Raw genomic sequence first — 11,927 nt, forward strand, 5'->3', positions numbered from 1 at the left:
GTAATGTTGACAGCATTGCAACAATTCGTTGTCGAAATCTAAATGTTATACACATCCATTGTCTAAATGTTAACAAACGTGGTAAGCTCACTATTGACAACGGATTTTTTGTCAATAGTGAGCTTAACACGTTTGTTATCATTTAGACAACGGATGCGTCTAAAATTTAGATTTCGACAACGAATTGTCAACGCAACGTTGTCAACATTACACAGTGTTGTCTTACGTATGTAAATACTTTGACAACGGATGTTATTGAAAAATTATAAAGACTTTGGTGTCAATTTGGTACCAGACGTGTATATTTTCTTTTCCCTCTGTGTAGTTATTTTGTTTAAATGAATTCTTAACTAAAATAAACTCTTAAAATTCATTTATAAAATTTAGATTTCGACAACGAATTGCAGACGCAACGTTGTCAACATTACATAGTGTTGTCGTACGTATGTATATACTTCGACAACGGACTTTTTAACAGTAAACTATTCCAAATCTTATACCAAATTACCCTGATATGTTTCCATAGTTATTCAGTAACCTTATGACAAATTTGTTTAACATGTTTTTTGTTAAATTACAATTTCGGTTATAATATTTGTTTGCATTACCAAGACACTACTACTTTTTAATAAAGTCACTTGCAAAAGAAATTGTATAAAAGTAAGCAAATATTATTTAAACCAAATATACTCGTAATATTACATATGAACCATATAAATCACGGATATATTTAACTTTTAAGAATGTCACACTCTTGTTGAACAAAATTCCAACACACTACATAAACCACATCTTTATACAAATTCATTCTGTTATGTTATTTCTATACCACAAAAGAATTTTCATAAATGTCATAAATTTCACCTCGTACAATAGTATTTTCTCTTTTAATATACATTTCCTCGATGCGATTGTATGTCAAACTACAGAGTAAATAAGTTCTACATGTTGTTTGCAACATGGTATTTGTATTGGTTTTTAATCGAAACTTACAGTTTTATTTTTTTTTTATTTGATTCAATTATTATTACAACTTACAAAAAATATATATATATATTTTTATAGTCTTAATCACTAGTTATGAAATTTTGAATCTTTTTCGGAAACCCTTCTATTAACGTTTTTATAGTGCAACTGCATATTGCTTGTCATACCAAGGACTTTTTGGGAAATCTTGTCAGCATTTGGGTTCTAAACTTTGCTTCAACATTCCCTCAAGCATCAGCAACATAAAATTTTTGACCAGGAAGTCGTAAAGTTTATAAAACTTGACTTCAATTTCCGTGCTCTGTTTTTTGGCCTTTAAATTTTTAGCAGCGTTCCTGTCAGGAACTTTTTGAGCCTTGTATGGTTTTAAACCTGCATTAGCCTTAACTTTTTGTACCAAATAGTCCGAGCACTAAGATAACCGGGCTGTTTTCCTACCAGATATGTTGGGAGCTCTTTTGAAAATGCTTTCTATTTTTTGGCTTTAGAAACATCATGTGGTCAATTCGTTCTACCTGAACAAGATTTTCTATAAACCTACAAGTTCTTCCGGTACTGTTTAAAAACATTCAATAAGGAAAACTTGAACATTGAAAGAGAACCAAGATCGGAAAGAAAAAAAGGTCTAGCAGATATTAATAAGGCAAAATATGTCAAACAACTATATAAAAAAATACCGAAGATTTCCATTAGAAAACAACACGTAAAGCCTCTGATTATTTTCTGTTCAGATCAAAAGCTAATGTTGGATTAAAGTCGTATAATAGCCCATTCAGACCGAGTCGAAATTATGTAATTTGGGCTCAAAATTATATCTAAAGTCTATTCTGTAGCTTAGTATTTTTTCTGTTGTTTAATCTATGGCAGAAATAAAGCATGTACGCAGAGAAAAAATATGGTTGTGGTAACCATAATCTAAGAGCAACATGTTATAGTTAGAATTATGGTTAAAGTTAAAACATATTATGATCATTATTAGTGTAATAAGATATCATATTATGATTAAATATAGTACTAATATTTCATCATAATATTGTTTTATCAATCATAATGTGATGTTGTAGCATCATATTGTGACCCAATAACATTGTCTTATATTGTCTAAAATAATCATATTGTGGTTTCAAGTAATCATATTGTAGTTTCAAGTAACCATAATATTATAGTTTCATATAATCATATAATGGTTTCGAAAAGACCGAAGATTTCCATTAGGAAAACAATACGTAAAGCCTAATCAGAGGCTTTAAGATATCATATTATGATTAAATATAGTAGTAAAATTTCATCATAATATTGTATTATCAATCATAATGTGATGTTGTAGCATCATATTGTGACCCAATAACATTGTCTTATATTGTCTAAAATAATCATATTGTGGTTTCAAGTAATCATATTATTGATTCAAGTAACCATATTATGGTTACATATTAAACATAATATGGTTAATCCAATGTGTGCGGCGTAAATTCTAATGGTCTAAGTTTCTTTTGAGCGAAAAAAAAAACAACATAAAGACCATGGAGATAACAAGATTTATGGGACTATAAAGAGCCTTCTGAGCAAAAAGAAGGAGTTTTTTGAATAAAATTAAAAAAAAAATTAATTTTTTTTGGAAACAATGAAGAAATTACTCTCTGAACTCCTTTGGACAATTTTTGCTAGGACTAATGGATGAAAAATTACACTCATTTGAATAAAACTCTGTGTGATCAAAATGTCCAACTTTAACCCCCTCTAAGTCCAGCAGTCTTTGAGTGATTTGAATTTGAGACTGATTTGTGTCTATCAATAGTACTAACATTGGTGCAAATTTCATCCAAATCGGAAGACATCGATTTTAAAAATTGGTTGACTTGACACTTGAAATTGCCCATAAATATTTTTATACTAAATGTAGTTGCTAAAGTAGTGTAAACTATAATCCGTATTGATCCATTGTTATATATTTTGACTTTTAACTATTTCCTTGTGTATGTATCTCATTCATATTCCCTAGTTTCATATAATTTCTTTATATAGATATAAGAATCTATTAAAGAAAAGGAATCTGACATACAAGCAATGCCGTCATAGTTACATGCAGTATACATCTATTCATTTTATACACAAATCATCACATAGAGATTCAAATGTAATTCATTACATGCTGCTGATTTTTTTGACGTTTTTTTTTGGTTGGTTATTAGACAGATTCAATTTTATAAAGAAAATATAACCGATATTCTGAATTCTGAAATCAAGTACGAATCGAGCTCAAATCAAGCCAATTTTGGCATTTATTCAATCTTTATCATTCTTAAATCAATCTTATTTTTATCTGGAATCAACGAGCTGATGGCCGCAGATGCTAGTGCGCTATGATACTTTTCTTAGACTTAGAATTTATTCTGGAAGAATTGAATAGATAACTACATTTTTTTAGATCAGTCTAATATGACATATCGTATTAGCAAATATGTTTGTTAATATAAATATTATAGTCGTATATGTATGGGTAAAAATTATTATTATTTTGGTTGAATAATTTCAACAAAATTCTTAGGATTTTAGTTTTCTTTTATATCCTTTTTTCTGAATATTTGTAACTATATTTGTAATATGTTAATGTAGACATCCATTTTTATTATATAATTCAACTTAATAATTAGATCTAGAGTGTATGTATGTTAAACATGTGTGCTTCCATATGAGATTACTGTGAATCGGTAAAAAAATTCATTTAAATAATTGCACTTTTTTTTTCATATAATTTAAATTATATTATAACATTCATTTTATTAAGGAATATTTGCTCTGTATATGTGTTAATTAGAGCATAATTTCCGGCATATAATTGCATATACAAATTGGTTGCATCGGTGAAAAATGCAAGTGAAAATATATTTACTTACTTGCTGAAAAATTAATTAAAATATATTTGAAAAGTTAACTAAGGTTTACAGAATTCTGATAAATAATTTTCAGGAAGATGAGCAATTACTGTGGATAAATTAGTGGTACATTTAAATACATTCGTATGTTGTGCACATTAACACATTTACTATATTGCACAGTAGATCATAATTGATTTTGTAATTTGTAACTGTTCGAGATACAACAGTTCAGACAGAGTTTAAGTTTAGATTACAGATCCTTTTTATACCCTACACCACTTTAGTAGGGAGGGTATAATGGGTTCGTGCTGATGTCTGTAACGCACAATAATATTGGCCCTATACCCACCTTTAAGTATACCAATCGGCTTAGAATCATTTTCCAGGTCGCATTTTTGAAGATAATTCAAAGAAATTTGGTTTATGATCGGTCCATTATTTCACCTAGCCCCCATACAACTGAAAACCCGAAAAGGGCTTGTAAACCTTGTAATCAAAGTAGAGGTCGCAATTTTGATGATAATTCAATGAAATTTTGCACATTATCTTCTATTATTCTATTATTTTATTATTCTATTCTACTAGAGACGAATCCTATTGAAAATGGGTAACATCGGTCCAATATTTGACCTAGCCCCCATACAACTGAACCCCCCGAGTACAGGTTTTAAGTTCATAATTATGTTCAATATACTCATATCTCGACAAAAAGCTGCAAAACCAAGTTCTATACTAGCCTTCATGACCCTGATCTGGTCGGCCTCGCCTGACTATAACTTCTTACTTGTGGAATATGCGTTGTTGCATTTCAGATCTGTCTAACTCAATTATATACAGTTTTTAACAGCTTGCACATTTTTTGTGGGTCATTTGCTTTAAATGATTTTACTATATTCTTAAAATTCTGGATTGGGCTAAAGTAAGGTACTCCTTTCGGGACCGCATAAAGTCATGAATTCTTATACAAATTTAAGGAAATGAAATATTAATGTGCCAAATATTTAGATGCTGCAACATTAACTCATCTATAACAACAAAAGCCAAAACAAACAAGTAAGAGAGATATATTCGGCTATGCCTAATCTAATCTACCCACTATCAAACCGTATGTCGTAAAAGGAATGTTCTCCTATAAACAGGGTAATATTACTCATCAAATTTACTGAAGAGTACCTTATATGAGATGTGAATTATTGACCGTTTTTATACAATTTTTCATAATTTTTTTAAACCAATTTTGGTTTATATAAAACAAAATTGGTCGAATATCAGTTCCCGACATAAGTTTTGGCTCGTAAGAAACTTATGTCAAATTTCATCTCTACAATCGTACTTTTAAGCCAATAATGAGCGTTAAAGTAATTATCTGGAGGGGACCTTTATGGGGGTAGGGTCAATTATGGACCGATCCACATAAAATTTGCTAGAGTGGATTTTGCTCTTAAAAGACTTACTTATGTCAAATTTCATTGCTTTACTCGTATTTTTAAGCCAGTAATGAGCTTTTAAGTCGTTTTTGAAGGGGACCTTATATGGGGGGTAGGGTCAATTATGAACCGATCCACATAAAATTTGATAGAGAGATTTGTCTCGCATTAAACTTATGTATGCCCAATTTCATCGCTATATTCGTATTTTTAAGCCATTAATGAGCGTTAAAGTCATTTTTTGAAAGGGACCTTATATTGGGGGTAGGGTCATTTATGGATCGATCCACATAAAATGTGGTTCAAAGGTTTTGGCTCGTCAAGGACTTACTTATGTCAAATTTCATTGCTATATTCGTATTTTTAAGCCAGTAATGAGCGTTAAAGTCATTTTTTGAAGGGGACCTTATATGGCGGGTAGGGTCAATTATGGACCGATACCACATAAAATTTGGTAGAGAGATTTTGACTCGCATGAAACTTATTTATGTCGAATTTCATCGCTATACTCGTACTAAAACAGATATTCCCATTAAAGCTGTTTTTCGGGGGTCCAATTGTTTGGGGGCTATCTGAAAACGTGGACCGATATTGCCCATTTTCAATACCAAACAAACCTTATCTATAGAGAATATTTGTGGAAAACTCAACCCTCTAGCTCATTTTGTTCGAACTCTATCGTGCTTTCAACAGACAGACAGACGGACAGATGGACTGATGTGGCTAGATCGTCTTAGAATTTAATAAGAACCCATAATATATATACTTTTTCTATGTGTTACATCTTTTTTGATGGTGGGTATAAAAAGTTGTTAAATTTTCGCTATTTTTATATATGTACATATGGCCAATTTCGTATCAAGTGACCCAACTCAAAAAATAGATTTGGATGAAATTTGCACCAAGGTTAGTATGCCAGACACAGGGTTTTTTTCACCTATTGATCCTAGCAAAAACTATCCAAAGGAGTTTAGATAGCTATTTCTTTACTGTTTCAAAAAAATCATTTTTTTAAATAATTTTTTTAATAAGTATTTTTTAAACTTTTAACGTACCAGAATGTACTAAATGTGACACTGTGCACTGAGTGAAAAAATGTAATTAAATATGAAAATATACATAATGTGTGCCTATGTCTGTAAATAAAAATTACTTGTGTATGAAACAGATAACTACCTACTTCAGACCAGACACATTGCGAGAGTGCTATTGAGTAAAATTTTGAATAAATTTAGTCCATTATAAGATAATATTAATACCATTTCATGCTGTAATCATATTGCTGCAAACAATTTGTTACTATTTGTAATTTATACTTTAATATGTTTGATATAAAATTTAATAACAAACACTCTAATTAACCTTAGTAATTTTCATAAAGAACTTCAACTTCAAATGTTTATAAAGAATTAACGATTTTACATATGCACTTATACATATTTGAAAAAAATATTAACATAGACAGGTAATTAAAGTCCATTCCCACAAATTAAGTGTATTTTTTATCATATTGCATACACTGACAGTGCAAATACATTTAAAATAGTATTCGTACACTCATTTGCACACATAGCATTCATCATGTTGAAACAAAAATTTTTAACTTAAACTTTCACTTCACATCACTGGTAATTGAATTATGATTTTTTTGCTTGCCCAACAAACACATTTTGAAGGAAATCTAATATATGAATAAATTTTTATGGAGATCTATTAAAAGAATTATCGTCAAATGTTTAGAAACTCAGTTTCGTGGAAGTAATTCCATAGAATATTCCAATCAGTTTTTCTAAAGGATGTAATATCAGGAAAATGATAGGTCCCATGATATATTTTCGATGGAAACCTGTCAATGGCAGAGAAAGTGTTCCAGCTTTTCGCTGTACTCTTCGCTGATTGACATTAATCCCAATTCATTGTTCCAATTTTTTAAACAACTTTGTGACCACTTTAAATACGTACCATCCTTGTAATCTCAGACTTATTCTTCCTGAGGAGGCAATTTTTCCTTTCGTCATCCCATATGATTTTATTGGCCCTATCCACGTCATACGGTTTTGCATTCACCTTGTTTAATTTCTCTTACAGTCTTAGATACTATCGCACTAATTACCTTCGGGCTAATAGAAAACATGTTAACCACTATTAGAGCCATATTCGATTCAAAACATTTCACACATCCCATGACACCACTAACTTTCGACTGGTTGTAGTTAGGTAATCGATAGTACCTATATCGAGTGAAAATCCCCAGACTCGTCTTGTCTCTCAGACATCCGTTTAACAACGTAGTGGTTTGATCCAATGTTTTGCTTGACCACGGACTTGTTTATTCTGAAGAGGCATCACGTCATTCTCTCGTTTGTGTCATTATAGGATTTTAATTGTATTCGTTATGGAAACTTACGGATTCCTTCTAAAGTGAATTCATTCTTCGCTGCTGATTATTTCCTAGTGACAAGAAACCCATATGAAGCAGAGTGGAGGAATAATCAGTTTTTCACATCCCATGACACCACGAACTTTCGACTGGTTGTAGTTAGGTAATCGATAGTACCTATATCGGGTGAAAATCCCCAGACTCGTCTTGTCTCTCAGACATCCGTTTAACAACGTAGTGGTTTGATCCAATGTTTTGCTTGACCACGGACTTGTTTATTCTGAAGAGGCATCACGTCTTTCTCTCGTTTGTGTCATTATAGGATTTTAATTGTATTCGTTATGAAAACTTACGGATTCCTTCTAAAGTGAATTCACTCCTTCGCTGCTGATTATTTCCTAGTGACAAGAAACCCATATGAAGCAGAGTGGAGGAATAATCAGTTTTTTTTTTTTGTTAGGGCCAGCACTAAGGGATGACCTCCCCTGTGCAGTGCATTGTGTTAGAACTAGGAAAATAGGTTATGGGGGGAAGGATAGAGGGAGTAGTGTTTGTGGACATTCGATTTAACGACACTCGACAGTACGACTACAGAACGAATTCTCTCTGTAGTACATTGTGCGATTCACTGGCCAATCGACCACAAATGGGTGTGCTCTTGGTGAATGTCGTGTATTACGTGTGAATATGCGGGTTTCGGGAACAAGTACCCTAATTTCATAGAACACATTCCATTGTAGTATCGATAGAACAGTGTAACGCAGCCTACATTGCGACGATGCTCCAGTGAATCAATAGAGTTGGATACCCTATTGTCACCGATAAGTACCTTCGCCCTCTCCTGTACGCGGTCGAGTAGCCCCAAAATAGACTTTGAAGCGCCGGCCCATACATGAGAGTTGTATTCCATTTTAGGTGGTATAGATAGTAAGGAGGTCAGAGGGAGTGAAGTATGTCTTACACCTTTTGAGAAAACCGAGACACTTGAATACTTCTTTCAACACTTGAAATATGTGTTTGGTTTAGCGAACATCACACTGTATTCTCATGCGCAGAACATCAAGAGCGTTAAAACACAACATTGAGTCTTACTTGCGTTGAAATCTACTCTATTAGCACGACCCCATTCAGAAAGGCTCCGTTCTTTCTCCTACTCTATTTCTTATCTCTTTAAATGACCTTCTATGTCAAACTTCCAGCCCTATCTACTCTTTTGCAGATGATAGCAACATTTGCCATTCTTATTCATTCAACTATAGGCCAAGTCCTTTGGAGATTGGGGCAATGAGGCAAAACATTGAATAACTCACTTAATCAAGAGTTATGGCTCCCTTATAGTCTTCGATTTAAACTTATTGGCTGATATCGCCAATACCATTTTTACACATTCCGTGACATCACGGACTTCTGACTGCTTGTGATGTGATAAACAATAGTTTATCGGTTTTCGGGTTTTCAATAAAGATTTCTGACTGGTTGTGATGAGATAAACGATAGTATACGTATCTTGGTTTTCAATGAAGATCCCCAGACTCGTCTTGTCAGTTTAAAGAAATCCGTTTAACAACGTATTCTCTCAGTGGTTTAATCTATTGTTTTGCCTGAACACGATTAATGTCTCGCAGTTTCTATCAATTCCTATTTCAGGAGCAAGATCGGACTATTTCGGTGTTTATAAAGTGTTTTTAATCGGCTTTTGTCAATTCGCCTAAAAATAAGAGCAGCTCTGATATTAAGCAGTAGTAAAGCTTTGTATTCTTTTGGTAAAGAATGCTGGGTTATAGTGAAATGTTTGTAGTATTTTTCGCATGTTCTACATTTACATTTGCACCTAGAGAAAATTCCATATCCATAGGTTTATGTGTAAAAGGTATTTTTTTTATATTTGCATACATGAGAGCAAATATAACTACTTACACATATCATGCAGTACAGGTATTTAAAGGTATTTATTAAACAATAATTCCTATATTATTTGCTAAACTTTTTATACCCACTATCAAAAAAGATAGGGGGTATATTGTTTTTGTCATTTTGAAATATTGAAAATGGGCAATTTCGGTCCACAATTTCGCCTAACCCCCTCTTCAGAAAATTACATTAACGCTCATAACTGACTAAAAGAAGCAGCTATAGCGATGAAATTCGACATAAACATATTTTATAGGAACGATAATATCATTGTAAAATTTTATAAGGATCGGTCCATAATTGACCCTATCCCCCATATAAGGCCCCCACAGAAAATGACAACGCTCATAACTGACTAAAAGAAGCAGCTATAGCGATGAAATTCGACATAAACTTATTTTATAGGAACCTTAATATCCTTGTAAAATGTTATAAGGATCGGTCCATAATTGACCCTACCCCCCATATAAGGTCCCCTTCAGAAAATTACTTTAACGCTCATAACTGCCTTAAAAAAACATCTATAGCGATGGAATTCGACATGAACATATTCTATAGAAACCTAAATCGCTTTGTAAAATTTTATAAGGATCTGTACATAATTGACCCTACCCCCCAGATAAGGTCCCCTTCAAAAAAAGATTTTAAGGCTCATAACTGTCTAAAAGAATCATATATAGTGATGAAATTCGACATAAACATATTTTATAGGAACGTTAATATAATTGTAAAATTTTATAAGGATCGATCCATAATTGACCCTACCCCCCATATAAGGTCCCCTTCAGAAAATGGCTTTAAAGCTCATAACTGTCTAAAAGAAGCATCTATAGCGATGAAATTCGACATGAACTTATTCTATAGAAACTTTAATCGCTTTGTAAAATTTTATAACGATCGGTCCATAATTGATCCTACCCCACATATAAGGTCCCCTTCAGAAAATGGCTTTAAAGCTCATTACTAGCCTAAACTAAAATCGTTCTAGAAAATTTGACGAGGATCGGTCCCCCCTAAATAAGGTCCCTCTCAGAAAATAACTAACGCATTTTACTACCTTAAAAATACAAGTACAGCGACAAAATTCTACAAAAACTTTTCTATACATAGATGTAATAAATGAGAATATTATTTTGATAACAACAAAAGCATCGATTCTTAAATATCAAAGTTTATTTATAAGGAAGCATTCCTTTTTGGCAATGATTTGATGGTGGGTATACAAGATTCGGCACAGCCGAATATAACACTCTTACTTGTTAATTATTATAATGATGCAAACATTTCAATTACCTACTAAACCTTATTAGAAAGCATTTTTTTTTTGTAAAAATTAAGTGAATTTATATAATTATTTGGAATATACATACATATTTCGATTTAAAAAATCCACTGCAAAATCGTTCAGACAATTTGGTCAATTAGTTATTTATGAAGAATTTTCTGAATTAACTTTTTGTTAAAATTCTCTGAATTCTGAAATCAAGTACGAATAGAGCTTAAATCAAGTAAAGTAAATTTTACGATCAATTCAATCATTTTCGTTCTTAAATCAATCTTATTTTTATCTCAAATCAAATATTCATTTGAGCTTAAATCAAACCGAAAATTCCCAGTTGTTGGGTTCATGAATTTGTAAAAAAACTTACCACTAATAAAAGAGAAAACTTTGCGAACCTAAATAAATGAATTCCTTTAAATAATGATTTATTATTTAAACTGATGCTACTCACATACATATGTATGTAATTTCCGTTATAAGAATACAGAGCGAAATAAATTTAAATACAAATAAAATGAAAATAAGTTTATAACTTAATTTTTTTCGTAGCATTTGCAACATTTTAACCTAGTTAAACAATTAATTTAATGTTTTAAAAAGTGAGTATTTATACATACACACATACATACATATGTATGTGCATTCACATGTAAATGAAACTTGATGCAAATAAAACTGACAGAATCGTTTTATGGTGATTTTACCATCAAAATAATCAAGATTTCGAGGAAAGAGTTTTAAATGCATTGCAAGTTTTTAATTAAAAAATAAACACACGGGAAAATTATATACAACAAATATTTAATTTTATTTTATACTCATAATCTTGAAGATAAATATGGTAATTTTTAATTTGTATGTTAAATTCTTACCGTATATGATGGGGGTAATTAAAAAGTTTATTGTGGAAATCAAAAATTAAACATGAGTTTTATGAAACAAATGACATAATAATTAAATAAATAAGAAATTTATTGAAGAAGAGTTATATTTCAAAAGAACTTTCTTTTCAGCATAAATCTGATAGTGTGTTGTAAATTTCTGATTTATGGTGTGGTATT

Source organism: Lucilia sericata, unplaced genomic scaffold (assembly GCF_015586225.1).
Source record: "Lucilia sericata isolate MDLA Ls3-8-SP2 unplaced genomic scaffold, ASM1558622v1 Contig000132F_arrow, whole genome shotgun sequence".
NCBI classification, from domain to species: domain Eukaryota; kingdom Metazoa; phylum Arthropoda; class Insecta; order Diptera; family Calliphoridae; genus Lucilia; species Lucilia sericata.